Raw genomic sequence first — 23,638 nt, forward strand, 5'->3', positions numbered from 1 at the left:
ATCTGTTTTATTCACAAAAATTTACAAACATCAACCACCATCAGACATGCCATTCCAATATACGTCTATAATTAGTCAATGGTTATGGAAGGACAGAGCAGTGTAAGGCACATAGGAATTCTTCTGTACAACAAGCTACATCAAAGTTTAAAGTTAAACAGAGAAGGATTCAGAGCAAAGGTATGAATGCTACATCATAAGAACTGCTTCTATTCAATAGAATAATTTATAAATGTCAGTCTAAAATAACAATGTAATTGCACGGGTGTGTTCAGTCTAGAATAACAACGTAGTTGCACAGGTGTGTGTGTGCGTGTGTGTGTGTGTTAGCTCATTAAATGGTTTGTAAAAGTTAGCTTGTAAAAGTTGGCAGGTTTTCATTCTTCTTTTTCGTATGTCTGTTGATGACTCAATATGTACACTACTCACTGAATGGTCATTCCTAAATTATTTGAATTGTACCATAACTATCCTTACAAAGTTAAATATCTTCTTATGTACCATTAATCTACAGCATATTTAGTTCATTTTATGCATAAAATGGAAGCAACAAACTAGCAGAACACTCAGAAGCACACTATTAATCACCCATGCTAGGAAACCTGAAGGATCACATGAATATTTTCTTATTATAAGTTAGTTTTTATAACAGTAGAAACAATCAATTGTTGACAAAATAATGTAATTGGATAGGTAAAAAATCCACTCGCCAAGCAGTGGCAGAACACACAATAAAATAAAGTTATAATCAGGCATGTCTTTGGAGCCAGTGGCTCCCTCTTCAGGCAGAAGGGTTGAAGGGGAAGGAAGAGTGGTGAAGGAAACGGTCTGGAGAGGTCTAAGAAAGGGGGCAGATTTTAGGAAAGTCATCCTGAATCGTGGGTCAGGGGAGGCTTGCCAGATGGGATGAGAAGGCACCTCTCCAATCCTTTTCTCTCACCCCTCCTTCCTCCCCCTAAGACCTCTGCCTGAAGAAGGAGCCACTGGCTCCAAAAGTTCGCACAACTATAACCTTCCTCTATGTGTGTGTTCTGCTGCCACCCGGTGAGTAGATCTTTCATCTATTCAATCAAATTATAAATTAGTTTTTAGCTGATATGTTTCATTCTACAGGTGTTGTTTGCTTTTTTAAAATTAGGAGTTAAACAAATTGTATTTGTGGCTTGTCCCACACCCATGTGTAAATACACAAAATAAGATTTTTAGGATCAGTAAAATCAAATCAAAGGATGAGAGCACACAGCCTGCATTTACAAAATACAATGAAGTGGCCATCATCAAGTTGACTAATCAGATATTTCTTGCTGTCACTCCAGAGGAAAGAGTCAAAAGCTTCCAGATTTTATGCAGGACATTGGTGCATGATCTAGTAATCAAAAACTTTATGCTATCACCTCTGCTCTTTTTGTTAGCCTGTGCTATGTGACATCATACAACTATGCATCAGCAACTTTAGCTTTGGGGTCAGCTTGATCAGGTAAGAGTGTATAAAAAGTGAAACTCTCTTCAACCTGAAGGCTGGTTTGAACATCTTGTGAGATGGTATGTCCTTGTCTGAATAGCTAGCCAGTCCATAAACCATGGTGCACTATTGCATTTTTCATATCTGTACATAATTAATTATCAGTAGTAAAAGAAGTGATAAGCGATATAAAAAGCCTTGGATTGAATGAGCACTGGACTCCAGACATTTGCTTTCACTGATGGTTTCTTCACTGTCTTCAATAAATGAGTTCTCCATTCCTCTCATTCTAGTTGTAGGTCTCTATATAGGAAATATCAAGTCTAGAGCAATGTGAAATACTTAGTATATTTGTGCAAAATATACAGAGGTAATTACAAATTATCAAAATGATAATTTACCTGACAAAACTGTAAAATTACAGGGAGACAGAAGTACTAAACAGAAGTTAGCTTCAGGGGGTGAAATTCCAGAATTACCAAGAGACACCATAAAAATAGAAAGAATCATACTATGCTTTCAGAAGTGTTCGTTCCTTTGACAGAGGGGAAACAGTGACAATTTGGGGAATGTGGGGAGGAAGTGGCAGAACATTTAGACATTAGGTAGAGAGGGACTCATCTGTTACGTGGGTCATTTCGCAGGTCATATGTGTGAGGAAGTAATATGGTGGCTGAGTTTTTGTGAAACACACACTCTCAGAATCTCATCAGCTAACTTCTTTATGGTGCCCAATGTCTTCTCGTAGAGTCTGCAACAACAGATGTTGAGTACCTCCAAAAGGCTCTTGTGCTTATTTAATGAAACAGTCCTCTCTTTGTTGGATCTTGTCTATCTCTTCTATTAGTCCAAACCGGTAAGAGTCCATGACTGATGAGAAATACTCAAGAATTTGTTAAACAAGTGTTTTGTAAGCTTTTTCTTCCATGGCTGAAAACTTTTCCTTAAGTTTCTTCCGGTGAATCTTAGTCTGGAATCTGTTTTTTCAGCAAGTTACAACTAGTTTTTTGTGGCCATTCCATTTAAGGTTGCTCTAGGTGGTTACTCTGTTCTATTTTATGGCTGCGACTGCTTCCAGCTATTTATTGCCAATAGACAGTTTTAGGAATGTTACAGGGCTGAGACAAGGAAGTGTGGTATTACCATTATTATTTATAAAGGTGATGGATAAAATTGTGAGGGAGACAAAAGAAGCTCATAGAGGAAGGGAGATGATATTGTGGTGTGGGAAGCCAACAGTAAGGATGTACAACAACAAAGAGACATCTTAAATGAAAAAATCGAGAAATATGGAATGAAATGCACTGTTCAGAAAAGCACGACTATGGTGGCAACTAGAGGAGACAGAGAAAGCAAGAGACAAATTAATATAAAAGGACAGGATATTGAAATTGTGGATAGCTTTAAATATCTAAGAAATGTGATAATGGAGAATGTAAGAATGGAAGTAGAAGTTAGCAAAAGGGTACAACAGAGCAATGCATTTTACCAGTATGTGAGTAGTAGTCTTGGAGGTTCCAATGAAGTGTAAGGAAATACTGTACAAGAGTATTTTACACCCATGCTGATATATGCATTGGAGACCTGGACAATGACAAGAAGAGAAGCAAGTAGAGTCTAAGCCAGTGAAACAAAATTTCCAAGATGTATGTTAAGGAAAATGAGGAGGAACAGAGTGAGAAATAAAGATGTTAAAAACAAAGTTGGACTAGAGAATATGAATGAGAAAACTGAGAATAGGTTAAAATGGTCTGGGCTTCGACAAAACAATTACAGTAGAAGAATGGTGGAAAAACAGATGAAAATGGAGAAATACCATTAAAGTCTCAACCCGACCTGATGCTGGATAAAAGGGAAACAACTGTGACCAAACAGAATTGAGTCTCTTCATCTATTTTTACACACTATACTACACTTGTTTATGTTAAGGGTCTGCTGTACCAGTTTTTTAATCTCTACAAGTCTTCCTGCATTTCACTAGTCTTCTATTGTTGCAACCTTCCTATAGACAACAGTACTGTCCACCAACAGCCTCATGGAGCCTCTTATATTATTGAGCAGATAATGCATACAGGATGAGGTGTCTAAGTTTTTCATCTCAAATCACTTTTGACCATTAAAGATATTTGTAATCTCTTTTCACCTAGACAAAGAGTGAGCACGGCTCATAAAAGAAACAGTAGTGGGTTCTCACAACTATTAATAACTGTGGTACAGGCATAAACGTTTTTTTAAAGAATTGTAACTGCTATTTTTGCCACAAGAATAGTAGATTTCAATGAGACAAATTCAGTGATATAACTCTCTTGAAAATTTAACAAGAAATCACAGAGTGTTCTCGTGACTTTTGAATGGCCCACCAAAACAATATGTAGATGATGTTTACACTACTCCAGATGGTAACCTGTTCCAGACAAGTAATATGCCATAAGTTGTGTGTTGTTGTTCAGAGGAGTTAACTGAAATGTAGTGGAACTGCTGTCTACATAGAACAGGTTTGTCATGAGAATGCTACAATTCGCTTATAGTGTATCACTTGTGAAACATCAACACAGTGGAATCTTTAGCAACACATCTTCAGTAACGCATAAACGATTTTCAAGAGTATAATATCATTTCTCAATGAAGAATTGGTTGACATGCTCTTAATTTATATTGAAAAGAAATGTATGCAGAATGGTTCCCTAGTAGGTGCTATCCAATTTGTCCCACCTATCAATCATAGACTTCACAAAGAAGTGTCATGGTGATCTCTCCTTTAGCAAAGGATTCCAGAATAGCCCACCATTCGAATCTCTGGGAGGGGACTGCCAAGGGGGAGGTTAACATGAGAAAAAAATTGAATAATCAACGAAATAATAACATTCTATGAGTTGGGGCATGAAATGTCAGAATCAGAAAAACTGAAAAGGGGAATGCAAAGGCTCAATCTTGATATAGTAGGGGTCAGTGAAGTGAAGTGGAAAGAAGACAAGGATTTCTGATCAGATGAGTATAGGGTAAAATCAACAGTGGCAGAAAATGGTATAAAAGGAGTAGGATTCGTTATGAATAGGAAAGTAGGACAGAGAGTGTTTTACTGTGAACAGTTCAGTGATTTGGTTATTCTTATCAGAATTGACAGAAAACCAACACCGACAACGATAGTTCAGGTATACATGCTGACGTCACAAGCTGAAGACGAAGAGATAGAGAAAGTGTATTAGGATATTGAAAGGCTAATACAGTATGTAAAGGGAGATGAAAATCTAATAGGAGAATGGAATGTAGTTGTGGGGGAAGGAATAAAGGAATAGAAGAAAAGGTTACACAAGAACATGGGCTTGGGATAAGGAATGAAAGAGAAGAAAGATTAATTGAGTTTTGTAATAAACTTCAGCTAGTAACAGCGAACACTCTGTTCAGGAATCACAAGAGGGGGAGGTATAGTTGGAAAAGGCCAGGTGATACAAGAAGATTTCAGTTAGATTACATCATGGTCAGACAGAGATTCCGAAATCAGATACTCGATTGTAAGGCTTACCCAGGAGCAGATATAGACTCAGATCACAATATAGTAGTGATGAAGAGTAGACTGAAGTTTAAGACATTAGTCAGGAAGAATCAATACGCAAAGAAGAGGGATACGGATGTACTATGGAATGACGAGATATGCTTCAAGTTCTCTGAGGCTATAGATACGGCAATAAGGAATAGCTCAGTACGCAGTACTGTTGAAGAGAAATGGGCATCCCTAAAAAGGATGATAACAGAAGCTGGAAAGGAAAACATAGGTACAAAGAAGGTAACTGTGAAGAAACCGTGGGTAACAGAAGAAATACTTCAATTGACAGATGAAAGGAGGAAGTACAAAATTGTTCTGGAAGATTCAGGAATACAGAAATACAAGTTGCTTAGGAATGAAATAAATAGGGAGTGCGGGGAAGCTAAGATGTAATGGCTGCATGAAAAATTTGAAGAAATCGAAAAAGAAATGACTGTCAGTAGGACTGACTCAGCATACAGGAAAGTCAAAACAACCATCACTGACATTAAAAGCAAGGGTGATAACATTAAGAGTGCTGTGGGAATTCCACTGTTAAAAGCAGATGAGAGAGCGGATAGGTGGAAAGAATACATTGAAAGCCTCTATGAGGGGGAAGATTTGTCGGGTGTGATAGAAGAAGAAACAGGAGTCGATTTAGACGAGATAGGGGACCTGGTATTAGAATCAGAATTTAAAAGAGCTTCAGAGGACTTAGGGTCAAATAAGGCAGAAGGGATTGATAACACTCCATCAGAATTTCTAAAATCATTGGGGGAAGTGGCAAAAAAACAACTATTCATGCTGGTGTGTAGAATGTAGGAGTCTGGCGAAATGCCATCTGACTTTCTGAAAAACATCACCTACACAATAAAGAGGACAGCAAGAGCTGAAAAGTGTGAGAATTATCACACAATCAGCATAACAGCTCATGCATCCATGTTGCTGACAAGAATAATATACAGACGAATGGAAAGGAAAATTGAGCATGTGCTAGATGACGATCAGTTTGGCTTTAGGAAAGGTAAAGGCACAAGAGAAGCAATTCTGACGTTGTGGTTAATAACTGATGCAAGACTAAAGAAAAATCAAGACACATTCATAGGATTTGTCGACCTGGAAAAAGCGTTCGACAAAAAATGGTGCAAGATGTTCAAAATTCTGAGAAAAATAGGGGTAAACTATAGGGAGAGATGGGTCATATACAATATGTACAACAGCCGAGAGGGAATAATAAGAGTGGCTGACCAAGAATGAAGTGCTCGTATTAAAAAGGGTGTAAGACAAGGACATAGTCTTTTGCCCCTACTGTTCAATCTGTACATTGTGGAAGCAATGATGGAAACAAAAGAAAGGTTCAGGAGTGGGATTAAAATTCAAGGTGAAAGGATATCAATGATATGACTCACTGATGACATTGCTATCCTGAGTGAAAGTGAAGAAGGATTACATGATCTGCTGAATGGAATGAACAGTCTAATGTGTGCAGAGTATGGATTGAGAGTAAATTGAAGAAAGACGAAGGTAATAAGAAGTAGTAGAAATGAGAACAGAAAGAAACTTAATATCAGGATCGATGGTCATGAAGTTAAGGTCATGAAGTTAAGGAATTCTGCTACCTAGGCAGTAAAATAACAAATGACGGACGGAGCAAGGAGGACATCAAAAGCAGACTCGCTATGGCAAAAAAGGAATTTCTGGCCAAGAGAAGTCTAATAATATCAAATACCGGCCTTAATTTGAGGAAGAAATTTCTGAGGATGTACGTCTGGAGTACAGCATTGTATGGTAGTGAAACATGGACTGTGGGAAAACCGGAACAGAAGAGAATGCAAATTCCTCTCAGCCATCTGTCACTATAAATAACCAGTCAATAGATACCGACACTGTTTTCAAATTCCTAGGTCTGTGGGTTCAAGATAACCTGAAATGGAGTACACATACAGGAAAGGTAAATGCCAGGATTTGTACTGGCTGTTATGCATTGAGTGTACTGAAAACATGTGCTAGCCTGAAAACATTAACCAGTGCATACCACGCTAACATTCAAGCCCACCTAAAATATAGTGTAATATTCTGGGGTAATGCTCCAACTGCTCTGAGCACATTCAGAATCCAGAAGAGAGCAATGAGGATTATTACTGGGAGCAAACCCAGAGACTCCTGCAAACCCATCTTCAGAAAGTTGGAAATCCTTACACTGCCTTGCCTCTACATTCTTGAGACTCTAAAATTCTTCAGAAAACACATAGTGCCAACTGACCCCAGAGTCGTAAAAAATAACGAAATACATGAACACAACACCAGGAAAAACGCAAACCTGCATGTTATACGTACAAACACTCAACTGTGTAAAAAGGGAGTTTTCCACATGGGCCTCCAACTGTTCAACAATCTTCCCACTAGTATTAAGTCCATCAAAGACAACACAAAATTTAGCAAAGCCATGAAGTCATATTTGTTGTGTCACTGTTTTTACTCTGTAAATGAATACTTAGAACAGTAATCTTGATGTTTGTGTTAAATTGAAAACATTGAGCAATATAATACATTAGGATACTATAGGCTTACATTAATATATGTTAACAATATTAAATGATATTTTCCGACATCTGCAACACACTGTGTACCATCAGATCACATGGAATAAATAAATAAATAGATCAGTGAGTGATAGAGCTCATATGTGTACTGTCTGAGTTATGAGCTCTGTCCATCGCTGCTGGCATGCTTAACCCTGTGCCTTTAATTCAGTCCTTGCCCAAACCATTTCTTCTGTGAGAGACAATTAATTCTGTGCCTTGCTTAAATAACAATCAGTGTCATGGTGGTAAATACTCTAGGATGAAGTAGTGACTTTGTTCGGTGTATGTTATTCTTACTGCATGTCACTTTTATGTAGTGCAATAACATCAGCAAGTGACTTTCTTCAATATCTGTTAATTTTGAGACCATTTCACATTTTCCTTCCTTCTCCTATAGTAGTTCAGTCTTTTAATAAATGTGTTGTTTCTTAACCACATTTGAACATTGATCTTTGTGCAATACCTATCATACCTTATTTTGCAATTCTGTAATTAATTAAGCAAGTCAGGCTGGGGAACATTCCTACATTGATGACCCACAGATAGAATCAGGTGACTCAACTTTCAAATTAGGCATGTTTTGCCAGATCATCACATTAGGTCTGCATTTGGAGTACCATGCAGGTGCACACCCCACCAGCAACTTATGTTTCCATGCTATGGACAATACTGTGCTTCGCATCATGAGCTACTGATATTTCCCTTGCATCTGTTTCACTTGTTCACCCCTTGGGACCCTAAGCACTGTGGCCTCAGCCACTGGCCCAACCAACACCTCACTGTATGCAGCTCCAGCTCCAGCCCTTCATGGCGTTATCGCCAACTTGGCCACACATCCTGCTGAAGTAGAATGCTGCAAAGCTTACATGCACACACAACTTGCAGTGATGTGACCATCAGTGGCCCAGGCCCCGGTGCCAGGCTCGCCATGCCCGCACCAGTTCCTACATCTGCTGCCATCGCCACTCCTCCCAGCCTCAACACACTAATGCTCGATCCACCTCCTGTTGTCACCCCTCTGTCAGGCCCAGGAGCTACTGATATTTCCCACAGGTTCCTGTACAACATCTGGCTGACTTGCTTTATAGCCCTCTCACTGTCACTGCCAGCCTCACTGACAGGGTGCACAGGATCCTGGTGCATGAGACACTGACCTCCCTACATATGACCTCCATGCATGAACCACACCCCCATCCCAAGCCGTCAGCTGACTGCCACACTGCCAGGCAACTCACAGCTTGATGTGACACTAATGACATTACCAGCCACTCCCTTCCCTATTTGCCCACAGGATAGTGCCCACCAGCATGGAGTATCTACACCTGCATCAGCAATGATATGACAATACTGCAGGTGACTGTGGCGCAGCCAGCTTGATTCCAAACACCATAGCACATGCATACTTGGCTGCCAGTGCAATGATGGCTACCACCGCTGCAGTTCCAACTGCCCTGCTGACACCATTCACGACACAGCCAGTCTCTGCTGAGAGCTTCAGCCTGGACACTGCAAACTGCAGGGAGCCCTGCTCTTGCTACCCAAACCCCAATGGCTACTGCAGTAAGGTGCACCCGGCTGCTGCTCAGTCTTCTAACATCTGTTCAACAGCGACACTCACTGTATCATGCCATTCCTGATCAACACTGATCTCCCCATGGCAGCTTGTATGGGGTCGTGTTGCTGCCTCAGCCACTGCATGACAGCTGTGAAAAACTCCCCATCATCACCCATGGCACACATCATCATGTCCTCAAACTCAGCCTGCAATGGAACCTCCTGTGGACTTTCACCGTCATTGAAGTCACTGGCCCCATTATCGGAGAGGAGTTTATTGGGCACTACAGCCTGCTCCCTGACATTGCCATTTGGCATCTCATAGACAGCGATACTAGGAGAGAAAAGAATAGTAACATGTTTTGCTGCTTTCTTCAATGTGAAGCAGGTGGCATTTTCTAACACATATGCTGAATTCTTGGTGCTATCTCCTGTTCACACACACTCAACCAGCACACTTCAGGAGGTCTGCCACTCAACTGTCCACTATATCGAGACCACCCCCTGCACACCTGTCTTCAGTTGGCCATGGCCCCTATCGCTGGACAAATTATTCAAAATCACCAAGGTCTAGTTTGATGACTGCTAGTTGCCAGCGTGCTGTGTCCTTTGAAGACTGCATGGGCATCTGCCCTCCACCTTGCCATGAAGAAGGGTGACTCCTGGCGCCTGTGTGATGACTGATGGAAGATAAATGCCTGCACCATCCCTGGCTGCACTTGGTGTCACTCCTATGCAGGTACACAACATGCTGGCTGGGGCTGCAATCTTCAGCATAATCAACTGCACCAAAGATTTTACCCAGACACCAACTGTACCGGTGGACATCCGGAAAGATGCCATCATCATGCCGTTTGGGCTCTACAAAAGTGCCTTTATGACCCTTGGTCCTGGTAATGCCACCCAAGTATGACAGTGTACTGGATAGAATCTTGCAAGACTTGCCCTGGTGTTTCGCCTACATGGACAACATACTTGTTTTCTCTGCAATGAGTGATGAACACCGCAAGCACCTCTGCGTAATTTTTTAATGCCTCCAGGATGCCAGCATCATAATCAACACAGCAAAGTGTGTTTTCAGTGCCAGCGAGGTGGTGTTCCTGAGCCATACCATCTCCGCTACCAGCTCATGCCCCTGCCTGGCAAGGTATAAGCTATACTCAATTTCCAGCACCCAGAGATATTTGAGGACCTCTGCTACTACCTTTGCATGTTAAATTTCTTCCACTGTCTCCTGAGGAATGCAACTGCTATATAGGAACTGCTCACTGCCGCACTCCACAACCCCAAAACAAAGGGGAACAAACTAGTGTCATGAACGCCACAAGTGAAAGACAATTTTCTGTCACCAACCATGACTTGGCAGACACTACCACTCTCGCACACCCCCACCCCACCAACCTGCCCACCCTCATGGTCAACACCAACCAGACGGACAGCGGCATGTCAGTGACACCTGACAGCAGCTTGCTTTCTTCTTCAGTAAGCTATCTGCTACTCAATGGCTCTGAAATGTTTGTGACAGAGAGCTTCTTGTCATCTACAAGGCAATCAAATACTTTTAGCCAGTGGTGGAAACCCATCACTTCATGCACATCACAAGCCTATAATGTTTGCCCACTCTAAAGACATCTACCAGTGCTCCTCACATCAGTTCTGGCAGCAATCCTTCATCTCCAAATTTACTACTGGCGTATGTCATGTTGCCAGAGTTGACAACATTGTTGCTGACTGCCTCACCCGTACCTTTGCCATCACTTTGTTCCTGGACTACGAGGCACTTACCATCACCCTGGAACACAGCCCAGAGCTCACCTGCCTCTGGCAGGACGCTGCTTCCAGACTCCACTTTCAATGTACATTGGTCCCCAGCTCAGACAGCAGCATCTGGTGCAACACAATCAGTGGTTCACCCTGTCTGTTCCTGTCCACTGCCTTCTGCTAGTCCACATTTTATCAGTAGCTAAAGTTGTAGTGTTTTGTGTGGCCAAGCATTCAGAGGGACTGCAGGACCTGGGCCTACAGCTGGCTCAGTGAGGCAGTGTCAGCACTTGACATCACTGCCCCCATGATAGCCACTGCCTTCGTCTCCATGTAGACTGCCCATTTCAGCTGCCCGTGTCAAGCCACAATGGACTGCAATTTTTATGTGCCCTTTTTCGTGTACTGAAGGACTTCTGTGTGATTGACCTGCGCCTGACATCTCACTAACATCCAACCACCAACAGCATGGTGAAATATCTCCACCATACCTTGAAGGCCGCTCTCACTTGCCAGAACAACAGGTCAACTGCCACCCTGTCACTGGTACTGGTACTTGTTGGTCTCTGCGTCACTCACAAGGCTGACCTCGGGATGTCAGCTGCTGACCTTGTTGTGGCAGCCACTTGTGCTGGGCAACTTCCTAGACCTTGATGACCTGCCCAAGCATGAAGTCATGCTTGAGATCAGCAAGCCTGCAGGAATGTATGGCTTGCCTGTTGCCCACCACTAACTGGCACCATGCAAGTGCAGGGCATTCATTCATGGTGACCTTGCCTCATGCACCCATATCATGCTGTGCATTGGCCCTCACCAGCCACCACTTTCTCCATATTTCTCCAACCCCCATCAGGTCCTAAGTGAAACTCCAAGACGTTTACTCTGCATATTCATGGCACACCATCCAGCATTTCAATCAATATATGCTACCTGATCTCAAACGGCTGAGCCTGGCCACTAATTTCATCAAAATCTTGCAGACACACATTGGTGCCAATGGCAGTGCCTTTGATGATACTGGTGGCACCACCACATTGCCACTGCTGACACTGCACCAAGCATCCCTGCCATGGAAACCCCCAAGAGACCATCCCATCACACTACAGCCAACAATACCACAGGAAACCCACTGTGCTCCACCAGCACTGTCCCAAACCCATTGGCCATCGACAACACAAGTGCCAGCATCCCTAACGCCCAGGATGCTCAGGTCTTTGTACCTCTGCCTCTCATTCAGCCTATGCCCAACACAGCAATTTCACCTCTGCCACCATCAACAACCAATTACGCCCCCAACATCCGCCACAGCCCCTGTCACTTCCACAGCAGCATTATTTCATGTATTCCCAGAGTCATTCCTGGACCTGCTGCCACCTGTCATTACACTGTAGGCATTGGAAATTCATGCGCACAGTATCCAGCATGGGCATTTTCAACTTTCAAATGCAGACACCGTGCTCAGCCCCTCCTCACAGCCACCTTTCCATGTTGCTGTGCTCTTGCCTCCGCAGCTGCGTAATGGCAAACATGCCCAGTACCTGCCCACCCCTGGGTGCACAGCACTGGACACAGGCTCAGGCCAAACTGGCTCACCACCCCCCACCTCGTGCACTGCCAGATTACTCATCACTCATGCTTACTGCTGGTACTGCGTTGTCACTTGCTGTCACGCAGCAGACACGCACTACTGACAACAGATAACCGGGTGTCGTGCGTACCTTACATCCAGTGTTCTGATGTTCTGTGCCCAACTCCATCACACAAGCAGCACTTGAAGCATCAAAGCATCAACACCAGGATCCATGGTTTCACTGCTGGTACAACACCCACCTCACCCCCCCTCCACAGCCCCCCTCTCATCCCACCTCCACTTGTACCAGCTTTCACTGTCATCACCTCGCTTATCATCTGAATTCTGCTCTCACAGGGAGAACTGTGTGGTAGCCAACAACTGCACATTGGGCTTAGCAGTTCTGTATGTTTCTAGCTTGCTGTGGCTAACTGCTAAGGCAGCAAGTTTCTTCCTTCATGTGTTCACTTCTTCCCCAAGCAGTTGATTCTGCGATGCAGCACGTTACCCACCTATGGTCTCTGGCTACTGGTACAATATAATAGCTCAGTTCATAGCATGGCTTCCACTACCCCAGCCTTATTCTGTATTGGTCTTCTCCTTGCAGCACCAAAATCAACTCTGGACCCAAGCCCATGTTGCAACAGACATGGCAAAGTGCTTTGTACTGAGACAGTTATTGTGAAGTTTTAAGACTATGCCTGCTACACAGCCCAGTGTGTAAATAGGTGTCTCATGCCACAAGACATTCCGATAGATTCCCACATCAGTACTGTCCAATTTCTCCCTGTCACCGCCAGCATGCTCATGTGTTAACTGCATGTCTTGGTCTTATCTTGCCCAGACAATTTCTTCTACAAGATATGATTAATTCTGCACCTTGCATCAATAATAATCTGTCTCATGCTGCTGGTTACTCTGGGACAAGGTAGTGACTTTGTTCAGTGTCTACTGTTCCCACTGCATCACATTTTGATCTAGTGCTGTCACATCGGCAAGCGACTTTCTCTGATATCTATTAATTCTATTAATTTCTCTAATATCTATTAATTTTGAGACACTTTCAAGTTTACTTTATGTAGTAGTTCAGTCATTAAATAAACATGTTGTTTCTTCGTCATGCATGGACACTGATCCCTGTGCTGTACCTATCAAGCACCAATTTGGAATTTTGTAATTAATATGGCAAGTTAGGTAGGGAACAATTCCTACACCACCTTGATGTGAGGCTGTCTGTCTCAATCAATCCAGCCAATCATCCCACAGGATGGCCTCACAATCTAGTGGCAAGCATCATCTGTGATAAAATGAGCCACAATTCACACCCTGTTCCAATCACTTGCGCCATAGGGTGGTGGGGTTTCGGGTTCCGCTGGATAGGTCAGGAGTCCACTACACGCAACAAGTGGCTACACGGGTAGCAGGGGTTGTGTGGCGTGGGCTGGGCGGTTTTTTAGGTTAGATGGCCTTGGGCAAGTACAGAAAGGGCAACAGCCTCAACGGGTGCGGGGCAAAGTCAGGACATGCGGGGACCAAGCAGCAATCGGTATTGTAATTGTCAACTGTCGAAGCTGCGTTGGTAAAGTACCGAAACTTCAAGCGCTGATAGAAAGCACCGAAGCTGAAATCGTTATAGGTACAGAAAGCTGGCTTAAGCCAGAGATAAATTCTGCCGAAATTTTTACAAAGGTACACACGGTGTTTAGAAAGGATAGATTGCATGCAACCGGTGGTGGAGTGTTCATCGCTGTTAGTAGTAGTTTATCCTGTAGTGAAGTAGAAGTGGATAGTTCCTGTGAATTATTATGGGTGGAGGTTACACTCAACAACCGAACTAGGTTAATAATTGGCTCCTTTTACCGACCTCCCGACTCAGCAGCATTAGTGGCAGAACAACTGAGAGAAAATTTGGAATACATTTCACATAAATTTTCTCAGCATGTTATAGTCTTAGGTGGAGATTTCAATTTACCAGATATAGACTGGGACACTCAGATGTTTAGGACGGGTGGTAGGGACAGAGCATCGAGTGACATTATACTGAGTGCACTATCCGAAAATTACCTCGAGCAATTAAACAGAGAACCGACTCGTGGAGATAACATCTTGGACCTACTGATAACAAACAGACCCGAACTTTTCGACTCTGTATGTACTGAACAGGGAATCAGTGATCATAAGGCCGTTGCAGCATCCCTGAATATGGAAGTTAATAGGAATATAAAAAAAGGGAGGAAGGTTTATCTGTTTAGCAAGAGTAATAGAAGGCAGATTTCAGACTACCTAACAGATCAAAACGAAAATTTCTGTTCCGACACTGACAATGTTGAGTGTTTATGGAAAAAGTTCAAGGTAATCGTAAAATGCGTTTTAGACAGGTACGTGCCGAGTAAAACTGTGAGGGACGGGAAAAACCCACCGTGGTACAACAACAAAGTTAGGAAACTACTGCGAAAGCAAAGAGAGCTCCACTCCAAGTTTAAACGCAGCCAAAACCTCTCAGACAAACTGAAGCTAAACGATGTCAAAATTAGCGTAAGGAGGGCTATGCGTGAAGCGTTCATTGAATTCGAAAGTAAAATTCTATGTACCGACTTGACAGAAAATCCTAGGAAGTTCTGGTCTTACGTTAAATCAGTAAGTGGCTCGAAACAGCATATCCAGACACTACGGGATGATGATGGCATTGAAACAGAGGATGACACGCGTAAAGCTGAAATACTAAACACCTTTTTCCAAAGCTGTTTCACAGAGGAAGACCGCACTGCAGTTCCTTCTCTAAATCCTCGCACAAACGAAAAAATGGCTGACATCGAAATAAGTGTCCAAGGAATAGAAAAGCAACTGGAATCACTCAATAGAGGAAAGTCCACTGGACCTGACGGCATACCAATTCGATTCTACACAGAGTACGCGAAAGAACTTGCCCCCCTTCTAACAGCCGTGTACCGCAAGTCTCTAGAGGAACGGAGGGTTCCAAATGATTGGAAAAGAGCACAGATAGTCCCAGTCTTCAAGAAGGGTCGTCGAGCAGATGCGCAAAACTATAGACCTATATCTCTTACGTCGATCTCTTGTAGAATTTTAGAACATGTTTTTTGCTCGCGTATCATGTCATTTCTGGAAACCCAGAATCTACTATGTAGGAATCAACATGGATTCCGGAAACAGCGATCGTGTGAGACCCAACTTGCCTTATTTGTTCATGAGACCCAGAAAATATTAGATACAGGCTCCCAGGTAGATGCTATTTTTCTTGACTTCCGGAAGGCGTTCGATACAGTTCCGCACTGTCGCCTGATAAACAAAGTAAGAGCCTACGGAATATCAGATCAGCTGTGTGGCTGGATTGAAGAGTTTTTAGCAAACAGAACACAGCATGTTGTTATCAATGGAGAGACGTCTACAGACGTTAAAGTAACCTCTGGCGTGCCACAGGGGAGTGTTATGGGACCATTGCTTTTCACGATATATATAAATGACTTAGTAGATAGTGTCGGAAGTTCCATGGGGCTTTTCGCGGATGATGCTGTAGTATACAGAGAAGTTGCTGCATTAGAAAATTGTAGCGAAATACAGGAAGATCTGCAGCGGATAGGCACTTGGTGCAGGGAGTGGCAACTGACCCTTAACATAGACAAATGTAATGTATTGCGAATACATAGAAAGAAGGATCCTTTATTGTATGATTATATGATAGCGGAACAAACACTGGTAGCAGTTACTTCTGTAAAATATCTGGGAGTATGCGTACGGAACGATTTGAAGTGGAATGATCATATAAAACTAATTGTTGGTAAGGCGGGTACCAGGTTGAGATTCATTGGGAGAGTGCTTAGAAAATGTAGTCCATCAACAAAGGAGGTGGCTTACAAAACACTCGTTCGACCTATACTTGAGTATTGCTCATCAGTGTGGGATCCGTACCAGGTCGGGTTGACGGAGGAGATAGAGAAGATCCAAAGAAGAGAGGCGCGTTTCGTCACAGGGTTATTCGGTAAGCGTGATAGCGTTACGGAGATGTTTAATAAACTCAAGTGGCAGACTCTGCAAGAGAGGCGCTCTGCATCGCGGTGTAGCTTGCTCGCCAGGTTTCGAGAGGGTGTGTTTCTGGATGAGGTATCGAATATATTGCTTCCCCCTACTTATACTTCCCGAGGAGATCACGAATGTAAAATTAGAGAGATTAGAGCGCGCACGGAGGCTTTCAGACAGTCGTTCTTCCCGCGAACCATACGCGACTGGAACAGGAAAGGGAGGTAATGACAGTGGCACGTAAAGTGCCCTCCGCCACACACTGTTGGGTGGCTTGCGGAGTATCAATGTAGATGTAGATGTAGATGTAGATCACCCCAACCCATGATGCAGTGCGATGCACAATGCCACCACTGAGCGGTGATAGAGGTACTCAGGGTACCCTCCGCCACACACCGTCAGATGGCTTGCGGAGTATGGATGTACATGTAGATGTAGATGTGGAGGGAATATGGCAGAAGCGTGCCCTCGTGCATCATGCCATTGCAGCAACTACACTTTATACAATGCGTACACCATGCAATAAATTTAATGATTTCCTTAATGTGGCTAAAGCAGGGACCGAGCCACCTCCATACCAAACTGCCTTGAAACTGGTTCAGCAGTTCAGTCAAGAGAACATAACAAATTTACTTTCACATTTAATAATATTAGGATGGAAATATGGATTAAACAGACTGAGGATTGTATAAGCTTTGTATTCATTGTGTTGAATCATACAACATAGAACATATCGAGCAATAAAAGCATTTACACAAATATGATAAAGTTCAAAAGCCAAAAAGTAAATATTCTTTTCAAAGAGTAAATATTTTTTCCTTAATTTGCTTGATATTTTCCAAATCAATAAGTACGTTGTACTACACGCATTCTAAAGTAGCCCAAGTTCTTCATCAGTGTTCAAGCTATCTCCAAACAAAATTTCACTGAATTTGGTTCAGCAGCTTTGTGAAAATGTAGTAGTCAGAGAGCCTTTTGCATTTGTAATATTACAGCATGACACAAATATGAAGGGACAGAAAAATCAAGAGTTCATGTTAAAAAAATTGTGTCAAGTGAAACCACAGAATTTGATATGTATGTACAGTTGTACAGTAATGTGTAATACACAACAGTATCAATGAATTTACATTATGGTAGACTTATAACACTATAAAGTGACTGCAAAAGTACAAATACTCACAAATTATACTATTTTCTTGGAATAAATTCAAGCATGGTCCACTGATGTTCACAGAAACCAAAATATCTTGTAATTTCTCAACCAGCTGTAATTGTAGCATCCATAAACTCAACAGTGATGTTGAATGTAGAAGCAAATAATTCTAAATTGTCCAAGGCTTTAAACATCCCCTGATTGGTAGGTGGAATGGTGTCTGTATTCTCCTCCTCCTCACTTTCTTGCACCTCAGTCACAGCTTTTGGCACATCAGATTCCACAGAGGCACATACAGCAACACTGTTGCTTGCACAAATGAATTCTTCGAAACTAATCCAAGGATTCACAATGTCTTGAGGAACTCTCCATTCATCAGGTGAATTGGCACTGTCTAACTCACAGACATCTCCAGTGTTACTATGTCTCCAGGCTCTGTTAAAGCAGTTCTGTACATGATGTGGCGACACAGAGTTCCAGGCTGTTGTGATGGCTTTTACTGCGGCAAGCAGATTCCAATTTGGGGTCACAGTATTGTTTACAGCAGCATGAATTGCAGCTCTTAAAAGTCGCTTGCAATAAGCTCTCTTCATGAGAGAAATTATTCCTTGGTCCACGGGCTGAAGATTGCTTGTTGCATTTGGTAGAAAAGAACTGAACCTTTATGTTGGGTAAGTTCAGATCCTGTATGTTATGGGCAGCACATCTGTCTGAAGTAAGAAGAATATGTCTGTTTTGGACAGCCATTCAACTGTTGAGACAAAGAAGTCACATGCAAAATGATGAGCCAGTGACTCAAGCTTTCTTACGGTGAGAGTAGATGCCAGGTAAAGTCTCCATATTTATGTATTTAAAACTTAAAGTAACTCTATTACATTCTCCGACTAAATTGCTGACCTGATGTTGATGAAATTTGGTATGGAGACAACCCAACCCCTGAGGAAGAGCATAGGCCACTCTCACCCTGGCATGAAAATTATCAAATTTGCAGCACAATCTACACATTGTGCAAAGCACAGCCACCACAATAGCATGAAGCACAGATGCACACTGCCGCCCCCCTCCCCCCACCCACACCGCTCAGCAGCAACACTGCATGCTGTGCCACTCCATGGGTTGTGGTGACCAGAACAGGGTGCAAACCACAGTTCAATTCATCACAAACTATGCCCGCCATCTGGGCTGTGAGGCCGTCCCACAGGACGGCTAGCCGAACCGGTAACAACAGACAGCCTCACATGCGAAGAATTGTTCCCCACCCACCCCACCAAATCAAATACAAAATTGCAAATCAAGGCATGATACGTACAGCACAAAGACCATGTCCAGATGTGGTTAAGAAACAAACGTTTTTAAAACAACACAGCTTCTCGGACTTACTGATAACCCAGGAACAAAATTTCTCACTGCCATCCACATTACATTCTATGGCAACAATTATACGTCGTTTGCTACTACCTCTATTGTGATACTTTCGTCTTTTACATTTCAGGAGTAATTTGGAAAAAATTGTACAGAAGTCCAGCTTTGTTCATATTGAACACATCACACGAGGCATACTTTTCCCTCACTCCATCAAAACCTTGCAACCAGCTGTTCACACTTTCTTCATCAACTTTATTTGCTTCAACACAAATGATACACAAATGATACTGAATGTCTCTTCTGAAACTGACACAGCCAACCAGCAGAACAACTAAACTCACTGACGCATATATTTTTGGCAATCGCATTTGCTTTTGATTGAATCATAGGACCACTTAAACGTATGTTAGATGCACAAATGTGATTGAACCATTCTAGCGGTAACATCTTGATGTTTTCATACTTTGCACTACAAAATCATTTGGATTTTTTCCTGGAACCTGATGCAGCACCATTACTGATTTTTTCTTGATTCTTATCATGGATAAAGTAGATTTGGGAATTACAAACAGCTCTAAAATGGGTGTTTTCTTTGTAGTATTGTCCACTTCATCTAGAATTTGTAATATTGTCCACTTCATCTAGGATTTTAAGCTTTACCTGTTCATTTAGAGTTGTCTGTTTCTCTTTGACATGTTTTACATGCTACCATGTGTAGATTTTTATTCAGTATTCGAGCTTGATTTGGCTACAACTGAAAGAACAGTATCCTACATGAACAGGAACATTCTACAAGACAAAACTGAAAAACTACAAAATTAAGTGAAAAACTTCTACAGAAAAGTCAAATGGAATAAAATTATGCTGCCGACTTACTACACATGGTATTGTAGTACTCCACAAAAGATTATGAAGAAGCATGCACCTAGATATATCTCCTAGAAAATACAACTAACAATAACTTGAGTAAGACTAAGGTCATTAACCATCATAAATAAAATGGAAAAATACAAGTTTGATTTTTGGAAAGAAGAAAGCAACAAGCATGCACTGTTTTCAACAAAATGGCAAAAAGGAATAAAAGAATTTAAATATTACAGTAACAGTCTTTTTGCATTCAGAGTTTTACTCCTTAGATCCTTTCTCACACTTGTGTCCTCTATGTACAGCCACTAAAACCTTCCTATATACAACATGTCAGCATCCTTACTTGCAACTACAAGAGCTCTTGAAACCCATATTCTTATCCTGCTCTCGACTATTCATCCCTGTACCTATTTCTCTCCAACCTCATTTGCACTTAAGCCACTCTCCCAAATACAACTACTCATTCCAGTTAGATTGCAGCAATTTGTGTGTGTGTGTGTGTGTGTGTGTGTGTGTGTGTGTGTGTCCTTTGATCAATTCGAGTTCAAAAGCTGGACTTCAATGACTAGCACCTCACTTATGAGCCCATCCGCTTCTCAGTATTTTCTCTGTATGCTGATTGGATGCCTTTTCTGCTATCACTATTTGTACTCAGGATTTTTCCATTCTTATTCTTTTTTTTCCCTAGCATTTATCATATCTAGTACGGGGCCCCATTCCCAGGACTTGGCAAATTTTATATTGTTATTTAACTTTGAGAGTGGATGTTCTTCATGATGCCACAGATGTCAAAGTAACATAAGTGTGGAAAGGCTGTGTCATCTGTCCGTGAATCACGTAAACTTTGTTGTGTATGTTATCATATTTAAACTGTTTGCTTATCAGATTCTCTGATGCAGAAGTTGGGCACCAGCCCAGCATTTGTCTAAACAAGTGTGGGAAACAACATTGAGGCTGGCCTGTGTAGCAGCCAATGGACGTTACCTCAGTGTACAGATTCAGTTCTGGTCTACTCCAACCCCCTGTCTCGCTAAATATTGGACTGCACTTTATAGTATATGTGGAGGTTAGTCTTGATTTTCCATTATTATAATAAATTCTTTCAAGAATGAGAAATTACTATCTTTATGAGTGAAGCTCCTTAAAATTTTTATTTAAGCCCTCCCATAAAAATACAATTGTTATCTTTGTTCTATCATTGTCATTACAACCATTCACAGTCAAAAACTTAGGAAAGAGTATACTAATGCTGTGAATGTAGATGTGTACATATAGTAGTTTTTTTGGGAGGACTAAGGCTGTGCCAACACTGTTAAGTTGTTCACTGCATAGAAATTGAGCATCTTTGCACATTCTCCACACCATTACATTCACTTGCTCATTACCATACCTTTGGTTGCTCTATTTCCATTGAAACCTGGTGAACTATTCACATGGGAATAATTTACTGGCTACTTAGGCCCTGAGAAGCAGATAAGTAAAAGAAAAAGGACAATTACTGGCTGAAATTTTGGATAATTGCCTGAGCATAATCTAACTCATACAGATCTTTATATTCAATTCCTGTTTTTCCATCACAATATTACCCATTAATATGTTATTAATGATCTTCATTGAACCATATGTATCCAAAGTGTCCTTAAAACATACTACTGCATTAGCTTTTATGGTACAATGTTGATGGATTGGTGCGATACATTCTTTATCATGGTGAGCAACTTCATCAAGTTCCAGATAACTTCTGTTTTGTTTTGTTTATATCGATATGTACAACTAAATATGGTACACATCTTTCAAATTTCCTGAGACTTTCATCTTTCCAACCATCACCTGAGTATCAATTAAAATGCTCTTAATTTTATTTACACATTGTTCAGCTGTCAATCAAGTCCTAATACTGAATATTTTGTAACTTGATGGTACATCTCTTTGCCTTTGGCCATCACAGCTGTCACAATAAAAAGAAGCAAAATCAGCACCAGCTAGTTATAGACTATTAGCAGTGATGTACATTCATCTAACAAAATGAAACTGAGAAGGAAGGATTATTTGAAATATCCGTATAACACTTCCTATGGAATTTAATAAATGTTGACTTATGTTGAATATATGATTGTTATAAAAAAAGAGTCAGTATTATTTTTGATCTTACAAGAATGGAAAGGCATTACTTACATCCATCTCTTTTTGTCCTGAATTACACTCATACTTCTAGGGTATTTTTTACATACATATGTTATCAATGTTTTACAACAACTATTTCAGTTTATATGATCTAATCTTTTACTACGTGTTCATTCCAGCTTCATTTCTTCAGTCTGATTTCCTATTTTCAGCTACAAGATAGTGGTCTCTGACTAGTAACTCACTTTGATTCCTTCTTTCAAGCAAAAGTTGTTCCACAGAGCTTTATCTTCCAAAGAGCAGTTGATCATGTGTTCAGTAGATGATCGGGTCATTCTCCCAACATCTAGTCATTTTCTGACTTGGGTTTTATAAATATCATTTCAAAGCTTTCTACCCATTACATGCATCCACAATGAGATACAGTATATTTCAGAATGTGCAATATGCATTTCTTTGCAACATGCCATAGTTGCTTTTGGAATACTTTTTTTTCATTTCATTTGTCTTAAAATATAGGATTACACTATTTAACATGTTTATTATTCTTGAAATCAAAAAGAAGTTTGTATTGTAGAGTCCTCCAATCTTGTCATAGGTGTGTTCCAACAAATGTTGTTTGGACAATCCTCACTGTACTTAAGTCTCTCTCTGGAGACAATTGATGCAGCTCTGGCTGCTCAAGACAGCAGTCCAATTGAGAATCCTGGCCTGAAACAAATTTACAAAAGGAAGATTTGCCCCACACACGACAAGACTGAATCTGTTCTGGCTCCAGTACCTTCCTCATACTTTCAGTCGCATCTTACATTATCTTTTCCTCATGAAAAGAAATAAAAAAAGCAAGTTCAAGTTTATCTCTGTAGTTCAGTGGAATAATTTATCTTTCAAATGTAACAATACTGATTACTGATGTAGCTTTCTAAATGGGCAATACTATGTGACATTGTGACATATGAGAGTAGCAACTACTACCAGATCAGCACTACTAACCCATGTTCAATGAAAAAGTTAAACAACAACCTGAACTTGACCACCACCTGCAACTAGTTTTTTGGGATGAAGTTGGGGAGCTTTCATTCCAAAGAAAATTTTTATTTTGATTGGTTTTACATTTGTTGCATCCCAAATCATTCACAGTTCTCATTCCTCTTCTATTTATTTTGCTACCCCATCCAAATTACTCTATTTCTTTCATTTCACTGGCCATTCAACATGACAGCATTATCTTACATGTTGTCTTTTTCTTCCTACTGCACACATCTTCCAATCACTATAACAGTCATTCTACTGCTTTTATTCTTTTCCTGTTATTACTTTTATATCCAATTGTGTTTCTCTCCTATTGAATCTTGGCTGTGTAATTGCTGGAATTTTCTTCTTTTCTATTCTTCTTTCCATGATTCAACACCACTTCATGTCACTGATGCATCACTCACCAGTTCTGCAAAAATGTACTTAGGTCACTATTCAAGAGCAGACCTGGTTAATCTGAAAATTTAAGGAACTTCTCAGCCTATTTCTATGTTTTGTTAAGGTTTGTCTTCAAACAGAACTTTGAGGCTATTTCTTCTGAACTGAGTATGCTAATTCCTGGGCTGAGATTGATATTTACTCTCCCTTTTCTCTTTTTTGA

The 23,638-nt window shown here is 41.2% G+C and overlaps 1 protein-coding gene across 1 annotated transcript in view; it reads right to left on the reverse strand.

The window, feature by feature from the left end:
* Window positions 1–23,638, reverse strand: part of LOC124619922 (1-phosphatidylinositol 4,5-bisphosphate phosphodiesterase classes I and II) — a 403,835-nt gene that overhangs the window by 104,943 nt on the left and 275,254 nt on the right. The window lies entirely within an intron of this gene.

This window comes from Schistocerca americana, chromosome 6, assembly GCF_021461395.2.
Source record: "Schistocerca americana isolate TAMUIC-IGC-003095 chromosome 6, iqSchAmer2.1, whole genome shotgun sequence".
Taxonomy (NCBI): domain Eukaryota; kingdom Metazoa; phylum Arthropoda; class Insecta; order Orthoptera; family Acrididae; genus Schistocerca; species Schistocerca americana.